Genomic DNA, 19459 nt, shown 5'->3' on the forward strand with positions numbered 1-19459 from the left:
CACATCAACACAGAAAGACACCGAACCTCTTATTAAAAAAAAAAAAAAAAAAAAAAAAGAGTAATAAGTGTTTTCTAAGTTTCTCATACAATTTTATCTGCTGTAGCTGATTTGTCTCATGTTTTATAGTTTGCTGTTGGTGTCAGAAATTAATCACTAATTAATATTTGGGTATAAAAATTGTACACATGCAGGGTGCATTGTTCGTTAACCAACACTGCAGACTCATTTTGTAACATAAATACTAGCCAATTTCTCGCAGCACTCTGCCGATTAATTATTCTGAGTGAAAATTGTAACTGTAACAATTGCATTACATTGCTGTAAACTTACAATGAAACGGTTATTGGAATAGAAGGAGAGCCAAATATTTTTTAAGTTTATTTTCAGGATCGAAAACGAAAAGCTGAAATTCTTTCAGACAAAAAGCATAATTTTGGAACATCATTTAAATAAAGAGTGTTTTCTGAGCAAATACTTCTGTTCCTCAGAAACGTGACAGACTTTTGACATTTTTATTCCCAACTATCACAAATGCATATATATCTGGAGCACGATAAAAAAATGTAATGTGAGATTCTTAAAATTTACTTCACAAATAATGCAGCACAGTAAATGGATACAGGAGAACGATTTCTCTAGATTTACCGAAGCAATAAAAAAATATCTGATAAGCCTGCGCGTAACGTACTTCTGCGCGAAACGTACTTAACAGTTAAGTTCAAGTTTCGCGGTTTCGTTCTGAATGTCAATCTGAATGTCAAGTTCTTAACAAAGAACAGAGCGAGTTAATAATCTCTCTCGCACCACAGAAGGCTTTGTCGCACATACCTTTGGCAAGATTGGTGTAAAACACAGTACGCACACACAACACAAATGTCAACACTCCGTGGCAATATTGCCCTACGCTTCTTCCTGATGAATCAAAACACATGTTCTCAGAATGTGTCGCACACGCCCACTTCAGTGTAGCCAATACCCAAGCAACAAGTTCTTGCGTGTTTATCCTATGCATGTACAATACTCGTTCCTTCCCGTGACACGAGGGCACTTCGATCATTAACATAAATGTTTGAGCGACAAAACCAACATATGGGAGGACCAGGCAACAATACATAAGCGCACAATATGCACAGATAAAACACAGATATAAGTGCAATTCTTAGCTTCTCATGTAAATACAAGCTCCTCCGATCACGTGTTTTTGTAAGAACTACAAGAAGTCTTATTAAATTGTAAAATTAAACGTATTAATCGTAACCGTTCTTATAACTAACGATACATGAATCATTGGTCGCTATAGTTTCATTTGCGTACTCTCCTGTCACATTTGTACCCTCTTTTAGTACGACTGTGCCTATTTTATTCATTTATTTTGAGCCATCTATATCTAATTAGGAAGTTATTCACTTAGATGAACAGCGATGTTGAAAAGCGAGTACAATAATATACTCTGATCGATCCGCAGAAAACACTTATCGAACCCCAACATTTATCCTATCTCCATGATCTAAGGTTCTAACCACTGATAAGAATTACTCACCCTTTGACAATTTACATTGTATGAATTTAGTCTCTTGGATGTGGAAAACGTCAAAAGCACACATTTAATTTAAGTGCAATACAGCGAAATGAATTTATATTCGGCATATTGTATTAGAGTGATAATTTTGATTGTAAGACATCCTAAAATTTTATATTTCAGAATATGTACGTAGTTGTTCTTATGTGGAAGAGAATGAGTTGTTCAACCTGCAAAAAGAACACACTTTACATCTTCTGACGTCAGAACATGTAAAGTGTGTTCTTTTTGCAGGTAATACAAGTATATTAATAAAAAATTGTACACTCCTTATGCCGAAAAGACAGCTAATGAAATACTCCAAAACATCGACAGATAGTTCAAGCCATCCGTAGGGGAGAGTGGGGCACATTGAACCATAAAAAATATTTCTCTGTGTTACTCATCCAATAATTTTATTACAGAATTGTGATTTACAGATGTTATAGTTTAATCATTCAAGTATCAAACGGCCTTATATGATTGCATTGTCATTAATTGTTTTTAGCTGCATGCCTTTGAAGAAAATTTGGTAAATGGTTCATTGTGCCCCACATGTGGGGCACACTTTAAACAGGTTCCTTGAAACAACCTATTTAGCGAACAAAGTAAGTGTAAATGTACTTCAAACATAATGTTTACATATATTCCACGTGTGTATCATATAATTAAATTTGTAGGCACACAATCATGTAACTTATTTTGGAATTACCGAACATCAATGGACTCAAAGCCGATTCCAAATTTGAAATATGATTTTTGTCTCTTTGTCACACCATCAGAATCAGGTCGTGGGAACACGTAAAGTATGTTGCTAGCTGGAACAAAAGCTTCATCCATTACCTGAGGAAAATAAAACTTCCCTCCCATTTTTTCACTTTTTCTCAAAAATGATACCTGATAGTCTCCTGTGTCATCCTTCGGTTTCAAAATCTTCCCCATATAGAAAACCGGTGTTTTATTTTTCAGTTCAAATTTTGTCAAAAAGAAATCATCTGTTTCTGGTAATTTGTACAAGTCTTCAAAGTTGTACTCAGATTCACCAGACACATCCACATTGGCATCGCTCTCTTCGTAATGCGCCTCACTAACATAGTCATCTGATTCCTACTCATAAAGCTTCTGGTTGACCTTTTTATTGGGATGTTTTGTGGTTTGCAACAAATCTTCTCCGCTGTATCAGTTGCAATTAAACTTCATCCTCTCTTACGTTAATTGTTCTTCTTTCTGTTCTCTACTTTTGGATACCCTAGAATTATTTCAGGAGAAACTCCATTACGAAAAGCTGTTTGGGTGTTAAGCACTGCAAATGGTCCTGCTTGCTGCTGATCTTCTGACAGGCTGACATTGACTGACGCTTGTCCTGCAGATTGTGCATCCTTGATATGGTAGAGAGAATTAACATCTGAAGTTGTTCTGTTTACCTCCACGATCCTGTCTGTTACTTCGCTGACCATAAAGTCCTCATCAGTGAAGATGTCTTCATCAAATGGAAATATTCCACATTTCTTAAAAGCCGAACATATGTTAGTGGGTGTCATTGATCTGTCATGAGCAATTTTGACACATGCAGCTACATCATAAATAGTGAGAGGAGTGCCTTTCCTGTGTAGGAGTTTTGAATTTAATGCTGAGTAATAACTTCCCTTGAATGAAGAGAACACTCATACATCTAGAGGCTGCAGTTTGTTTGAGGTATGTGGGGGAATAGTTAGCATAACCACTCCATTGGCTTTTGCTACATCTATTATGTCAACTGACAGATGGCTTTCATGATTGTCCAAAATTAGAAGCGCAAGATTGTCTTTGCTACTTCTGGATTTGTGGATGAAATGTTTCATGACATCGACAAAAAATTCACTATCATCCAGCCAGTCTTTGTTGCTAACCCCAGGGTGCCTGTTGGTGCATTACTTATCATATGTTGTTTAAAACGTACTCTATGAAATACCATTGCTGGGGGCAGGAAAGTACCACCTGCACTGATTACGCAACAGGTGGTCACTAAGACACCACATTCTCCACTAGTAGCTTGAGAAATCTGTTTACTTCCCTTTTGTCCCACTACCTTTGGAAGCCTATATGGTACAGTTGAGGTATTGGTTTCGTCCAGATTGAAAACCCTTGTACCAACAGCGAAAGTAGGGTACCTCTGGTAAAGGTCTTTCAAGTTCTTGAAGAAAATCGAAACAGTATACCAATTAAAGGATGTTGCTCTGCCGGCTAATAACAACATACCATACAAAATGGCCACATAGGACGCTGAAACATGGTATAATATCATATCCAACATTACATGCTATACTTGCTAATTCGAGTGCAGAAAAGTCGTTTGGAGATCATAGGATCTATGCCCAATGCGTGGACGCCAGTCTGTATTAAGAGTCCGCTAGCTTACAGCTCTGAAATTGAACTTACCACGGCGTATACCCAGGAGAACTTTCACAGCCGGCCGCTGTGGCCGAGTGGTTCTAGGCGCTTCAGTCTGGAACCGCGCGACCACTACAGTCGCAGGTTCGTATCCTGCCTTGGGCATGGATGTGTATGATGTCCTTAGGTTAGTTAGGTTTAAGTAGTTCAAAGTTCTAGGGGACTGATGACCTCAGATGTTAAGTCTCATAGTGCTCAGAGCCATTTGAACCATTTTCGAACGTTCACAAACACGTTTCCATAAGAATTTCTGTTACTGGCTAGTTATAAAATGGATGAACTGTCTCTGACCTTCTGTCAAACCGATGCTCCTACCAAACATACGAAACATGGTTGAAAAAAAAAGAAAGGCGAAGGATGGGTTTGGTATCATGGCTTTGTGTTCACACTGCATGACGTTGGCTACTACACCACAACAGCTCGAGTGGAAGTCAACACCTCTCGTACCACGTGCTGCGTACCCCATTATGACAAAAACATTATGCTAACATATATGAAATTCGGTGCTTGGTTGGACTGATGCTAGCTTGTAATGGCTAAGGTATGGGTTCGATTCCCGCTGGGAGTACCACTTTTTAACAGCCTCTAACGTACCCTCTTCACTTCCAGTAACGCCAAATAAGGAATGGAGCACTGTGCCATGCTTCCAAATCAACATTAAACACGTCCATTCGCTAACGACTGGGACAACGGAGGATTAGTTTTGGGTGTCAGAGACGGAATTCGCTGCTTGCAGAAACTCTGTCTGTAGTAAGTTTCCTTACACCAGTAATGTTATTTTAGTAAATGAACCAGTCATCACGTATGGTCACAGAACTTTCATTTCTTATTTGAAGAGACCTTCAGATTTTGAAAATATTGGTACTGAACTGGGATTCATGCTTCAATTCCAATTTATCTCTGTATTTGAGATGATATTGTCACATAATTTCGTTGTTTTCTCACGATTCCAAACTCCTCCAAGTCTTTACAAACAGCGCGATCCTAACTACTAGTGAAAGAGAATTTGATAGTTGACCTCTTTCTTTGTGACTTTAGCAACGATGATATGTGCGAGGTTGGAGTTTCAGGCAGCACAGAACTATTCGTTGCATTGCCTCTAACCGAACCTGTGCATGTCTCGCTACTGGTGAAGAAACAATAATGTTTCATGTCTATTCATAGGTATACAACAATAGCAGAAGGTGCTTGGTTCAAACCTCTGGCAGAAAAAATTGTTTGTACTGTCGTTTCAGGTTCCAGTATCACACTATTGGTGAGCACATTTAATATCCGATTGTACTTAGTTAACAATTCATTTGGGTACTGGGTTCTCCTCCCATCCATCACCACAACTTTACTTCATGGCATTTCACATTTGTGCTTTGCACTTGATTACATATGTTTTGTGGTTACTTCTCAGGGGCAATATAAGATTCATTGACTTCCAGGTGCAGTGCTAAACATATCTTCATTTATTTCAATGTTGGGACATACAGCTCTGTAAACTGTTACTGGTGAACACTTCGACATTTGTGCCTAGCTGAGTCTCGATCAGACATGCAAGCTTAATTTGATTGACAGTGGGTTCAAATTTGGATCGTGAACAATAACTCGTCATAACATTTAATGGATGTGATAAGACTTCTAAGTGTCACTTATTGTAATGAAGTTTAATTTACAAGAATTAAGAGCTGTCTCAACTCTAATAATATCTCTTCTAATATTTGTTGTATGATGGTATTGGTTTATATCTGGACTGATTGCCATAAAGAGTAGCGTTCTCTAGTAGTTAATAGTCTTTGTGGTACCCATTGCATATAGTCAAATGACTGTACAGCACAGGGTTTACAGGACCTGCAACAGAAATATGGTATGTTGATTGCATACAGCCAGGTGTGGCCTACACACTGGAACTCAAGGGTGAACCACTTTTTTTGCTGTCGAGTGTGCATTCACTAACAATATGTCCAGGAATTATATATTGATTGCTAAATGTCTCGAGTCTGAAAACAGGTTTGATGCAGTTCTCAATACTCATCTATCCTGTTCTAGCTTCTCCATTTCTGTACAACTACTGCTATCTATATCTACTGGAACCTACTTAAAATATTCGAATCTTGGTCTCCTCTATGGTATTTTACCTCACACTGCCCTCTGTTAGCAAACAGCTGATTTGTTGATTCCTTTGGGTGTACTATTAACTGATCCCTTTGATTAATCATTTTGTGGCATAAATTTCTTTTCTTTCCAGTTCGATTTAGTACCTCTTCATGAGGTAGTCAATCTACTCATATAAATTTCTAACTTCTTCTCTAGGACACTATCTAAAAGCTTCTAATCACACATGTTCTGCTTGATTTATCACCTGCTTTCCACTTTCATACAAGGCTACATCAAGACAGATACCTTCAGATAAGACTGTCTGACAAAGTTATGTTAAGTGGTAACAAATTTCTCTTTTTCAGGAACACTTTTCTTGCTGTTATTACCTCGAATTTCATATCTTCTCTGCTTTGGCCAATATAAATTATTTTGCTTATCAAATAGCCAAACTTATCAACTACTCTTAATGTCTTCTTTCACTGTTCATGTTATAACTTCTTTTCAAGCCATTACTCATTCCATTCAGCTGCTCTTCCAAGTCCTCTGCTGTCTCTTACATATTCACTTGAAGTAACTCTTCAGTAACTCACTATATACATGTAACTAACATCTACTTAGAATAAGTCTATCAATAAGACAAGAAGCACAATAGGCTACAGGACTGCAGAAAACATGAGTTATTATCAGAAACTACTGAAAATATTCAATTTTTGTTAAGTTTGAATCTGATAACATTCTATATCCGTAAAAAATGATTGATATTTTCCCTTATATTGTTGTCATTTAAGGAAATATATATCAAAGCAAACATAAAACAAGCCTTTAGATTTACGATTCTATTGCAGGTGCCCAAGTGGTCCTCAAAACGTTTTTGTCATTAAATCTTTATTTCAATTAGGCCATTACATAGGAAGAAGGTATCAAGTGGCTAACCCCATTAACACTTTGAAGACCTGCCACTCTAAAGAATATCAGACCTTGGAAACCTGCTATTTATGCCGTTATTTTAAGTGTTATTGGGACATATGTAATTGATGTATCTTCAAAACTACGTTCATACTAAAAATAGATCAAGGTTCAAGATTTATTTTTAGTATTTACTTTAGTTCTTTGATACAGTGCAACTTTTAAAAGCAAGACGACAAAAAGGATAATTATCCTACCACGAAAAATGTGTAAGGTGAGCTACTGAGCAGTTGCTTCCTCTTGAGCTACACATTGACTGAATTTAAATGAATGGACCAATGACGACAAAATCGATACAGATGAAATGACATAATATCATGTCAGTGAAAACGAGTCAGAAATTCTGAATCTGCAATGTAATAATTATGTCACAACCAATGAAAGTTTGTGCCAGATTGGAACTTGACTCTATATTTGTGCTTTTTACTATTGGTAGCCTCAACCATTCGATCATTGTAGCACACATCCAAGACTAACTCACAGTTTCATATGCCTAATAAATTATGAGCTTTTGTACAAATGAATGTACTACATCATAATGCTTATCATTGATGCCATTTATGGAACTTTTAACTGATCAGGTAGATGGATGAAATGCATTTAATGCTATTTGATATACTTTAAATCTGATAATGATATACTGTAATTACAACCTATTTTGATTTAGTGCAATATTAATAGGCTTGTCATAGGAAAGTTTGTATTGCTTCTGTTTCTACCTGGGGGTTTAAAAATAATATAATGTTTATTAACTTAAGCGATATTATCCCAGCATTTAAAAAAGATGCAAAGACAACTATTTTATGTTTATGGATCCTCTATGTAAAAAGGGGTTTACATGTGCCATCGCATTCTGTTTCAGGAAACATTGTTCATCAAAAACACTTGCAAATAATTCTAAAAAATTATGATTTAGGGCCAGTTTCAAAGAATGCAAGTCAACACATGTGAGCATTAATGTTCAATTAATTGTTTATTATTCTCAGATGTAGGTGCAGAATGTTGTCAGTTGTAGAAGCAGTCAGCTCTAAGTGACTGACTACAGTTAAATTTTACCAAATTCTACCAACAAAACTGAACTGTCTACTAATAATTCTGATTCCTAACAACTTTTAGAATGTGGGAGCTCATTACTCCTCTAATGGTAAGTACCCACAAAAATTAAAGTATCATGAGTTGCTCATCTAGTGCCAAGCACCAACTTTGCACAAGATGGGTGCCACATATGCCTCCTGCAGGTTACAAACACATTTGCACGAGACTTTCCGAAAAATGGTTGGTGTGTTTTAAGAAAAACAGAAGTGACTATTTGTGTAGAAACATGACAGTGCCCCTGAAACAAGGATTCAATACTATCTATCTGAATCCAAACAGCAGTGTATGCAGTGGATAGAAGCTCTGAAGAATTCAATGACAATGACTTTGGTGGGAAAGATCATGGTGTCAATGTTTTGAAATGCGAAAAGAATTTTGTTGATTAACTACCTTGAAAAAGGTAAAACGATAGCTGGAGAATACTACTACCAACTTCTAATGGAACTGAATGCAAGAATTTGTGAAAACAGGCTCAGCTTGTAGGAAAAAAGAAATCATCTCCCATCAGTACAATGCAAATGGCCATAAAAGTGTATTGGCAATGGAGAAATTGAGGGATTTGCACAATAACATCCACCCTATTCCCCAGATTTGCCTCTCTTGGAGGTTTATCTGTTTCCAGGACTGAAGAAATTCCTTGCTGGTCAGTCGTTTTCATCCAAGCAAGAGGCCATTACGACTGTAGATGGGTACTTTGCAGCACTTCTGGAGGTACGCTAAAGTACTCTAGGAGGATAATGGCATTGAAATACTGCTGAATGACATGTATTGATATTAGAGAAGATTCTATCGAAAAAATAAAGTTCCTAAGGAAGCACAAAATGCTGTTTTCGCTAAGAGGCTGAGAGCTTTTCAGCCTGCCCTCCTATAATGACTAATGTTTTCTGTATGTCTCTCTGAAGAGTATGCAGCCCTTCTTGAGATAAGCTACCATTACTGCTAGTGCTTTTATAATAGTTTATTCGCTGATCATTTATTTATTAGTATAATTAGTGTTCTTGGATGTGTAATAACACATATAGGAATTCTGCAGTGGCCATGTTAATCAGCGAGAATCAGATTCCAAGTTAATTTTCGCTTTTTCTTATCTGGTTCTTCTGTATTCGTTTTTAATTGTCATGCATCATTCTTTGAGTTACTGTTACAGTGATATTTTATCAATTTTTCTGTCTGTGTTTTTCTTCAAATACTTTTGATTTGATTTTTGTGAGGTATCATAACATTGATTTTTTTTACAAAAATAGAGAAATTTTTATTCAATAGATCTGTTCCTCGTACTGTATGTTGTCATTAATTTTGTCAGTAGCTGTTAGTTTATTTCCATCTTTTGCCTCCTTTGGTTTTGTTTGGACATTTCCTTCTAGTATTCACAACCTATACAATTTTTAGTTCATTTGGTGCCATTAATATGTATAGAAACATCCTTTTCAAACCATTGTAGTTGAGCATCTAGGTTTTGTGACTCTATAAGTACATACCTTATTATAAAAGTAGTTAGTTAAGCTTATCATCTACTGACTCTGTCTTCTGTTGCCAATATTTCTTACCAGTTTTCACGATTGATGTTTAAGAGATTTTAGACTTGTGCCCTGTTTTTGAATATCATAATTTTTTATTTGACACCAGTTTTTATTTTTTCATAACTTAAGTAAAAAAATATTTGTTTGCTGTTGTTTGTAAAAGATTTGTTTGCATAAGTATATCTGTTAGATTTTCTGTAAGAACTGAAAGTCATCTGCAAATGACAGATCCATTCAGACTGTTTCCTTAATTGGTGGGTCCTGCTTCATGGCTTTCAAGTTTTGAATTCCAAATACTAACAACTTCTTTTCTAAGAAACATGAAATCAGTAATAACGATAAATTGTCTTCTTGTCTGATACCCTATTTTTACTTTAAATAGACAACATATTGTACTCATAAATATTAATTTAAATGTAATATTTGTTAAGATTTCATGATTTTGTTTGCTAATTTTATTGTAGCTTCAAAATAGCATATTTCTTTGTTTTTGTGTACACACTTCTTACATGAAAATCACGCTGAGCAGGAGTCTATATCCTATAGTCTCATAGCTGTCGTGATGTGAAACTAATAAATGAGACAGGGAAAGTGTATTTGTATAGCTGGAAAAATGTCTGTGCCAAATCTTAGCTTCTCGAGTCAACAGTCTACCAATTGTTTTATGATAAAAGCAGTCTCGAGAACAAAATAACTTATTTAATAAATGCAGTTGTAGTCGCATTTAAGTTGTTAATATTTATTTTTAATATAACTGGTTTTGATCTCCTTAAGAGATCATCAACAGACCTGTATTCCTTGATGGCAGTAAGATTCCTGCTGTCATAAAGGAATGTAGACCTGACTATGATTTCCTTAGAAGATCGGAACTGGTCACCTGAAAATGAAAATTAACGACTTAAATGAGACCATGGCTGTGTTTACTAAATAAATTGTAAAATTAATAGACTGTTGTTTTCCTGGGACAATGTTCCAAAAAATTTCAAGGATAAAAGTCACCTGGTTTGCCCTGAGACAGTGATTATCGAGCTCCTCATTTGAAAGATGACTCACATGTCTAAGGAGACAGTTTATTTTCGAAAGTAATCACTTGTGGTCTTTCACATGCTATTAGAAAACCTTTGTTGTCCCTAACATTCGTCAAACACAAGAGAGAACACTATCAAAAATTTTTCAGGTTTTCTCCTCTGGATTATAATCGGTTTAAAGCTTTAAATTTTCACCATTTCGCTAATGGAGCATCGTCCCTGTACGGAAGTTCGGTCAAGACATAATACTAATGTTTCATTTGTATTTTACAGCTGATATAGACTGTTTAAAATTGTGTAAATGTTTTTTATATTATATCAGTATTTCTCGAGTAAAATGTACACATGGAATTTAATCTAAAATTATTACTGTCTCCATGAATTTTCAATTTTCAAAATGTATTCACTCTATCGTTCTGGACTAATCAGTGGGGATAATGACACTCCTTTTCTCTTGGCAGAGGTATTTTTTTTTTACTAAGAACCATTATCACAAAGAAACCATAAATGATATCTAAATCAAAATTAGAAATACAGCCTGTAATGAAACTGGTCATTGTGGCACTCACTTAAATGAAGAACACAAATCGCCAAGCCAGATTTTTATTGCATGTTGTCACCAGAAGGTCACTTTTGTTAGTACTACATTAGTATAGCTATGAAATGCTTTAAAAATTTTGCTTGAATTAGTCTGTTATTTACTCTCAAAGTTTTGAATAAATTGTTACATTGTTTTTGAAATGCTCCTCTTAGGCATTTGATTAATAAAAGGCTCCCATTTGTAACTTTTTCATTTAATTTAACAATTCTAATCAAAATTAGTGAGTATGTTGCATTTAAAGTAAGATTTTTCAGCATATTTTCTTACGAATTGCACAGGAGTATGTTGGCACTAATATTCCCCAAACCATTAAGATAACTAATTTACTTGATGTCAGTTTTATTAAAATTATCTGATTGCAGTAACAATGTTGATAATACACACTGACAATAACAGTGTAACAGATCTGAAAAAAATGTAATTTACTTTGGAAAATAATTTTATATTATTATTCGATGACTTGTGTCATCTGTGGGTACTGAACACATGCAGTTTTTGTTTAGGAGTAGTATGTGGTAGTTGGTTGCTGGACTCGATTATGCGTAGCAGCTTTTGTGAATTTAATGTATATGTATTAATAAAGATGAGAGCAACAATCAATGTTCATAGAAGTATTGGATGAAGAAGAATAAGACTAATCATTTAATCACATACATGAATTTAGAGAACCAGAAAATCATTTTTGCAGCAGGAATCATTGAACAAGTTGACTAAACCATTTAACAATAAAGACTGTTGATTGTAATACTATGGCAAAAGATTGAGATGAGTGGTTTATTTTACTTATTTTGAGCATGAAATATATCTCTAACAATTCCACTTATTTTATGTTAAGGTACAAGAAAAAATTTTATGAAACATTTTTGTGAATTATGGATCTGAGGTTTTCAAAATAACTGATAAATTAATGATCAGTAACAATCTGTATTAACAAAATTAAAAATATTTTATGACATTATCTCCAGAAACTTAAAAACTGTCAACAGTGATCAAGTTCTCGACAATATTTTCAGTTTAGATTATATGTTCATTATACACTCCTCTGCAAAACTTAAGGATGAGCTGGAAAAAGGAACTTAATATATTAACTACTCATTGGAAATTAATGTTGCCAGAGGTCTCCCAGTCACCCGCAGAAAGTTAGACATCACAAGGCATGAGGTTGTATGAATATAGTGTCAACTGGTGCTCACCACACAAGGTAGTTGAAGGAACAGAAAAAGACAGTGTGTGTCAACCAGCGAGCAGTTTGGTACACTGTGGTGATCTGCTTCATTACAACATGGGTCAGAGACAACATTTTGGTGTCTTCATATGGGGAACAATCATTGGAATAAGGACAGAGCGTGATGAGTGCAGACCATGTGTGTGGTAACGGTCACAGCGTTTTTCAAGTACATGGTGAGCATTCCTAGCCAAAGGCAGTGCCATCCAAAGGAGAGGAGGTGGTCGACGTTAGTAAACAACAGCAGCTAATGACTGCTGCATTGTGCAACAGGCAAGAAGGGACTCTGTCAAACTGTGGGCTCAGTTGCAACCACATTTAACAGGCCCGCAAGACACGCAATGTCAAGCTCCAAAGTCCCATGGCGACTGCATAGGGGCAGTTTCTTTGCCGAGTAACCAGTACATTGTGTTCTGTTGACACCTGCATATCAGCAGCGCTATTTGCGATGGTGCTATGAACATAGGCTGTGGGTCAGTGAGGAATGGGGGCGTGTGCTGTTCTTGGACGATAGCAGTTCTGTTAGAGTTGTGATTTTGGACATGCCCTTATATGGCGAGAGGTGGGAATATGTACGAGGGTGCTTATGAAATATCGTCTCAGTTATGAGACTGGATTCGTGATTTCCTGTCAGAGTGCTGACCGTAGTAACTGACGGAAAGTCATCGAATAAAACAGAAGTGATCTGGCGTTGCCTGAAAGTAGTGTTATAGACCCTTGGCTGTTCCTTATCTATATAAACGATTTAGAAGACAGTCTGAGCAACCGTCTTAGGTTGTTTGCAGATGATTCTGTCGTTTATTGTCTAGTAAAGTCATCAGAAAATCAAAACAAATTGCAAAACGATTTAGAAAAGATATCAGTATGGTGCGAAAATTAACAGTTGATTCTAAATAATGAAAAGTATGAGGTCATCCACATGAGTTATAAAAGGAATACTTAAAACCTCGGTTACACAATAAATCAATCAAATCTAAATACTGTAATTTGAGCTAAAACCTAGGAATTAAATTACGAACAACTTAAATTGGAAAGAACACATAGAAAATGTTGCTGAGAAGCCCACCAAAGACTACGTTTTATAGGCAAAACACTTAGAAACTGTAACAGATCAACTAAAGAGATTGCCTGCTTGTCCTCCCTCTTTCGGGGTACTGCTGCCGAGTCTGGCATTCTTACCAGATAGGATTAATGGAATACATCTAGAAAGTTTAAAGAAGAGCATCACGTTTTGTATTAACGAGAAATAGTGGAGAGAGTGTCACTGACATTAAACGGGACTTGGAGTGGGCATCATTAAAACAATTGCCTTCTTCGTTGCAGCGCAATCTTCTCACGAAATTTCAATCACGAACTTTCTCCTCCGAATGTGAAAATATTTTGTTGACGCCGATCTACATAGGGAGAAACGATCATCATATTAAAATAAGAGAAATCGGAGCTCGCACGGAAAGATACAGGTGTTCGCTTTTTCCGCATGCTGTTCGAGATTAGAATAATGAAAGTGGTTCGATGAGCCCTCTGCCAGGCACTTAAGTGTGATTTGCAGAGCATCCATACAACTGTAGATCTGGGTATTTACCCCCTATTGACCGTAGACCTTCTTTGCCTGACTCTAGAACTGTCAACCAGAATCAGGTGGCAGGTAAAAACATCCAAAAATTAACTTGGTTTCACCTACACATTTTATACGAGACCAGATAACTTCACTGTCACACTCAACTTCGACTTTAATAGAGACAATATTTTTGTCAACTGCAATGAACAGCCGGCCGCGGTGGTCTAGCGGTTCTAGGCGCGCAGTCCGGAACCGCGTGACTGCTACGGTCGCAGGTTCGAATCCTGCCTCGGGCATGGATGTGTGTGATGTCCTTAGGTTAGTTAGGTTTAAGTAGTTCTAAGTTCTGGGGGACTGATGACCACAGATGTTAAGTCCCATAGTGCTCAGAGCCATTTTGCAATGAACACTCCCCCTCCTATGGCCTCCAATCTGTCTTTCCAATATACTTTCCACGACTCGCTAAATATCTCAGAGCTTTTCACTTCGGGTTTCAGTCAGTTTCTTCAGGATAATTTGAGCATGATAACTTTTCTGGGGGCAGTAAATTCTGGAACTTTATTATGAACGCTTTGACAGTTTACTGATAAAATTATGACAGTCGAAGTGTATTTATTCTGAACGTTGTTTGACCTCCATTGCTGCATATCGGCTGGCGATTGTTCATCAGAGCCCTCAAACTACTGGCTAGCCTAAAAAAACTCTTATGTACACTCCACAAGTATTCTGCTAACCTAGTAGTAGCTTCCTTCGTGTAGTGCAGCCCTGACCTATCAAGAGGAGTCATGCAAATCGCCACACGGTAACTAAGTCCAGAAATCTGCAGCCAGGACCGTCACAGAGTCGACGAAGTCTTTGGTTGGCATCCTCCACTCGGCTCCAAGGCAAAGGACTCTGGGATCAATGCTGCAAACTGCGAGTTCTGGTTGCACACCTCGTGCGAGACGAGCAGTCTTAACCACATCCGCACCAGCCGCATGTACGAACTGAGGATCGCTCAGAACCCATGTAAAAGGCGCCGTTGGTGCTGACGTGAGCCGTAGCTTGCTGACGACTGCACCCTGTACGCTCGATAGCCGCAGAAAGGCCGCCTCCACACCTTTCCATCCATGAAGGATCCCAGTTAACTGGTAGACCCCTCCCCCGTGTGCCTCCTCGGTCCCTGCTGAAGAAGCGGCCACCTGCCCATTCGCAGGGTGAACGGGCGAGGCCAGGCGGTCTGTCTCCACATCGGCCCTCCGCCTCGAGCGACGCGAACGCGTTACCTCCCGTCACTCAACCTGCTGCGAGGGCTTTTTCTTTTTTCATCTTTCATTCCTCTCCCAGAAGGGGGTAGGCGGGCAGATGGAGAGCCCTCTGCTCTTTGGTGCCTTATATTAACTTACGTTATGCTGTTTTGGCACTTTTTATTTTGAATAGGGCTTTTCCGAGTATCTACTCATATCTAATCGCTTTCTTTCGAGTGGGAGCGTGGTAAAGATCCTGTCATCTGCCCCAGTGCTGAGGGAAACCTCCCTAGAGCCTCAGCGAGGATCTGTTGAATCTTCTGTTGCTTGTGGCTCTTTTGTTATTTGTCTTCTTCAACGGTTGTTCGGTGTGTGGTCATTGGTTCTGATCTGCGTTCTTATTTTTAAGTGTAGTGTTTCTCTTCAGGTTCGTCTTCTAGAAGATGTTTTACCGTTTCCTCTTGTAGATATGTGTTGGTAAAATTTGATGTTTTTGTATCGGTTGCCTTTATGCTAGTTTTAATGATTATAGGCGGTAGGGGATATTTTTATGGGTAACTTAGGGCTGTGTATTGTCTTTGTAGGAGCTCTGCTATTGCTGTTACGTTCTGTAAACTGTTGGAGCCAATTTTGGCGGTTAGTTTGAGCCATTTTTACCTTAATGGTTGTATTTTTGTATTTTGATAGACAATTACGTTTCTCGTCCTGGGATTCATCTTCCCCGGGATTCTTAATATTTTTCTTTCTGTTGCCATTATATGCTTTGCTGCTGTTTTGCTTGCCCTCCATACTGGTGCAGCATACTCTACTACAGGGCGAACAAATGTTTTATATATGTATATCATTGTGTCTATGTTTGCGTTGTTTGTCCTGCCTCTAAGTAGGCGGAGTAAGTTGAGCCTGGTTTTCGCTTTTGTTGTAATGACTTTTGTGTGTGGCCCCCATGACATATATTTGTCCAGCGTGATCCCCAGATATCTGGGGTTATCCTTCGCCGTAATGGTATATCACCAGCGTTGTTGCTTGCAGTTTTCTCGTTTTTGATGTCGTGTACAAGCCTGACTGTGCTCTGAAGAGAATTAGTTGGGTTTTAGTAGCGTTGGGTTTAATTTTCCATTTGCTGAGCCATCTTTGCAGTCGAGATAAGTAGTCTTGGGCTTGAAACTTCCTGACAGATCAAAACTGCGTGCCGGACCGAGACTCGAACTCGGGACCTTTGCCTTTCGCGGGAAAGTGCTCTACCAACTGAGCTACCCAAGCACGACTCACACCCCGTCCTCACAGCTTTACTTCCGCCAGTACCTCGTCTCCTACTTTCCAAACTTCACAGAAGCTCTCCTCCGAACCTTGCAGAACTAGCACTGTGGCTAAGCCATGTCTCCGCAATATCCTTTCTTCCAGGGGAGCTAGTTCTGCACACAGTTTTGATCTGCCAGAAAGTTTCATATCAGCGCACACTCCGCTGCAGAGTGGAAATCTCATTCCAGTCTTGGGCTTGTTTCTTTGTTTCTTCTGTTGTTGGAGCGTGGCACCTGTATGCTGTGTCGTCGGCGTATAGCGGCAACCCATCATTCCATTTGGTGGGGAGTGGAATGTCTGGTGTATATGAAGTGTACTGCAGGGGAGAGGTGATGGCTTCCTGAGGGACTCCCGCTTTCGGTGTGGAAGTTTCGCATTCCGCATCGTTGACGACGACCTTGGATGGGTTGTTTTCTAGGATGTTCGACAAAAGTGTTGGTATGCCCATTTTGAGGAGCTTGTAATGTAGTCCTTCGTGCCACAGCTTGTCGAACGTGCTTACGATGTCTAGAAATATAGCAGCAGCTCAGTCTAGGAGATTTAAGCCTTCGTTGAGGACGGTGCATAGTTGTTCTATGGGGCCTATGGTGGCATGGTCTTTTCTGAACCCTGATTGGCAGTTAGGTATTAGATAATTTTTGCCCACGAAAGTTGTGAGTCTGTTTTTAATTATTGTTCCAAAGCCTTTTCCAAGAACCGAGAGCAAAGTGATTGGTCGATAAGATCGCGGTTCGTTGGGTGGTTTGGGAAGCATCACGATTTTAGCATGTTTCCACTGAGTTGGGACATTGCCTATCTTCAGAGGTGCATTATACTGAGTCTTGAGAATGATACTCATTGTTTCTCTAGGCGCTAGGCAGATCTGATTTCGCTTGATGCCATCTATTCTTGGTGCGCTGTTTTTCCTTTTAGTATGGCCACCTCCACTTCAGAGATTGTTATTTCTGCTGCGGGCGCGGCTTCGGTTTCTGTCGGTGTGATGATCATTTGTTGCAGTGTTTTGCCTCTTCATGCGTTTTGTCGAAATATGGGTCACTTGGAAAGCTATTATGTCACTGAGTACTTCCCTAAATATGTTTGCCTTATGTACGTCGTCCGTTACGAAGTTTCCTTCGTGGTAAAGGGGTGGATCCGTTATGGGTTGCATTCCTATGACGTACCGGAAGGTGTACCAGTATCTGTTGGATTGTCTGTGGTCTAGATTTTTGCTGATTTCGGCCGATTTGCTGGCTCTGAGATCTTTCAGTTGTTGTTTGACCAGATTGTTCAGTCGTTCTACCTTTTTTGTACTCGCAGTCTATCGTTTGTTTAAATAAATTGTATATACGATTTCTTTTTTTTATCGTGTGTAATATCTTCTGTGGTATTCGATCTCAATTAGGTTTTATGATTTTGGTTGGTGCGTTAACTGCTGTTGCTTTCGTAATTGCCTGTATAATGGCATCGTTGCACTGTTCTAGCTCGTCGGTGTTCGTGATGTCTTTGGTTGGTGGTAGGCTTTCCATTAGGTCCTTTTCGTATTTTTGAACGTTTAGGTTTTTAAAGTCTACAATGGATTTTCTGCTTTTGTCGCTTTATGGCGAGATCATCGGATGAGTACGTGTCGGATCCACCGCATCGGGTGCACTAGAAGGTGCCTCGGAAGCAGAGCCCAGGACCTGTGGTGTCTCATGTGACGCACCAGATCCTTCGCTTCCGCTGCACCCCGAGGCAGCAGCCTGAAGGCGATTGGCAGTAGCCAAAAGCGCATTCAGCTGTTCGCGAACTGCGGCCAGCTCCTCCTGCGTCCGCACACAACATGCACACATCCTATCTACCCTAGCAAGACTAACTCAAGAAGTAAACTATAAAAGCAAACAAAATTCTAGATATCCAACTTGCTACCTGCTGATGTGTCACCAACGGACGCTGATGCGTTAATGGGCTATGTAGCTGGCTGTTCAGTGAGCAACTGCTGCGCTACGAAGTGAATGAATTTACACTTGCAAAAACGTGAAATTAAACCACTTAAACAAAAAACACGCACGAAATGTAATAAATATACTACGAGGAAAACACAGAAAAAGATAAATACTTAACTTGCCGCTCTGTAGCTGTACTCGTATATCAGCAGAGAACTGGATCCAGCTCCTTGCTGCCTTGCCAGCCTCACTTCTCTTGGTCACTATTGAACACAGAGGATTTCGGAAAAGCTCTTAAAGGAGAGTCTCTGTATTCTCTGTGAAGAGCTTATGTCAATAGTTGAAGTTTCAGCTATTGACGGGATAGACTGATTTCCTACGGGAAGTGGCTAATTTGTTGCGTTGACGGGTGAATAAAAATGCTCTTAGTGTCACCTGAAGAACTTTACAGCTCAAAGAGTCTGCTTGCTGAAGACAATAAACGCTGATTTCATGTTGATTTTATTCCGTGCCAGTCTGTTTCATATCTGTTCGTACTTAATCAGAACTGCCTCCAAAAAGTGTTTCAGAAAGACATAACTATGGCATATGTAGTTGCTAGTTGCTGATCGAGCAGGAAAACAACATAGTCTTGACTCATTTTACCCCTCGTAACGCAAATGAGATCTTTGATCATAACCTGGAAAATTACCACACCCACATTTAGAATATTGTTAAAGTAGTTGACCCGTGTGAATAATTTGCACTATATTCTTGGCTGTCACAGGTAGATAATACAGTAACGGATAAATAAGTAAATGCAAGTATTAAGTAATAAAATGTATGGTTATTTTGAATAGTAATGACAGATATTAGTCCCACCGTAAAAAAATCGACGTAACACATAAAAAGCAGATATTGCCTTTGTTAGGCTAATTTTATTTTTTAAAACTTCATTATTTTACAAAAATTCTTCTAAAACAAT

At 38.5% G+C, this 19459-nt stretch overlaps 1 protein-coding gene across 1 annotated transcript in view; it reads right to left on the minus strand.

Annotated features, from left to right (window-relative positions):
* Nucleotides 1-1174, minus strand: part of LOC124605795 (copine-8-like) — a 204133-nt gene extending 202959 nt beyond the window's left edge. The window contains exon 1 of the mRNA XM_047137687.1: nucleotides 832-1174. The gene's annotated coding sequence lies outside the window, so the exon portion shown is untranslated. The remainder of the gene's footprint in view (nucleotides 1-831) is intronic.
* Nucleotides 1175-19459: the final 18285 nt, after the last annotated feature.

Source organism: Schistocerca americana, chromosome 3 (genome assembly GCF_021461395.2).
Source record: "Schistocerca americana isolate TAMUIC-IGC-003095 chromosome 3, iqSchAmer2.1, whole genome shotgun sequence".
NCBI lineage: Eukaryota > Metazoa > Arthropoda > Insecta > Orthoptera > Acrididae > Schistocerca > Schistocerca americana.